General features: G+C 47.2%; 1 pseudogene; it reads left to right on the top strand.

The window, feature by feature from the left end:
- Positions 1-198: 198 nt before the first annotated feature.
- Positions 199-966, top strand: part of LOC102002981 — a 12,283-nt pseudogene continuing 11,515 nt past the window's right edge.

Genomic DNA, 966 nt, shown 5'->3' with positions numbered 1-966 from the left:
TGGTGCAGTGGCATTGCCTGCCTGTGGTCCCAGTGTGTTACCAGCTTTTCCTTGCTGTGACCAAATACCAGAGGAAAACAATGGAAAGAAAGAAAGGTGTGCTTTAGCTTGCACTTTCAGAGGCTTTGGTCCATGATCAGCTGGCTCCATTGCTGTGGGTCTGAAGGAAGGCAGGGACAAGATATAGTCCCCAAGGCCGGGACAAGATATAGTCCCCAAGGTCACGCCCCCCAAGCTGCACTCCCTTGAACCAGGATCCACCTCCCATTTCCCTCACCTCCCAGTAATGCCACCCAATTCTGATCTCTTCAATGTGTTCATCCACTGATGAAGCGAGAGCCCTTGTGATCCAGTCACCTCGCCAGCCCCCAGCTCTGAACGTTGCTGCACTGGGGACATAGACATCTCTATGTGAGTCTTTGGGGGACACTTCATATTCAAACAATAACACCCAGCTACTTCAAAGACTGCGGCAGGAGGTTTGCTTACCCAGGATTTGGGGGTCAGCCTGGAAATACTGCAAAACATTGTATCAAGAAAAAATAAAGTTTTAGGCAGATGTGGTGGTGCATGCCTGTAATCCCAGCATTTGGGAGACTAAGGCAGGAGGACTGCTATAAATTCAAGGCCAGCATAGACTATGTAGTGAGTTCAAAGCCAGCATAGTGACACCTTATCTCAAAAAAAAAATTTTTTTTAATAACAGAATAGCATTTCATATGGAAAAGTACCCAAATCACAAATGTATAGCTCAATGATTTTTATAGAAATGATCACACCTAAGTATTCAGGAATCCGATCAAGAAATAGGACATTTCTTGAACCCCACAAGCCCCTCATGCCCCTTTCTAGCTGCTATCACCCTCTCCTCCTCGTCTTCCTTTCTCACTTCCCACCCTTCCCACTCTCCCACTCCCAGCCCCCAGCCCCAGCATTTGTATGATCTTCCCAGGTGATTCCAAAGCA

This window comes from Chinchilla lanigera, unplaced genomic scaffold (genome assembly GCF_000276665.1).
Source record: "Chinchilla lanigera isolate Chin_1 unplaced genomic scaffold, ChiLan1.0 scaffold00232, whole genome shotgun sequence".
Lineage (NCBI taxonomy): Eukaryota > Metazoa > Chordata > Mammalia > Rodentia > Chinchillidae > Chinchilla > Chinchilla lanigera.
Note: the sequence above shows the minus strand (reverse complement) of the source record. Positions and strands in the feature narration are given on the sequence as shown.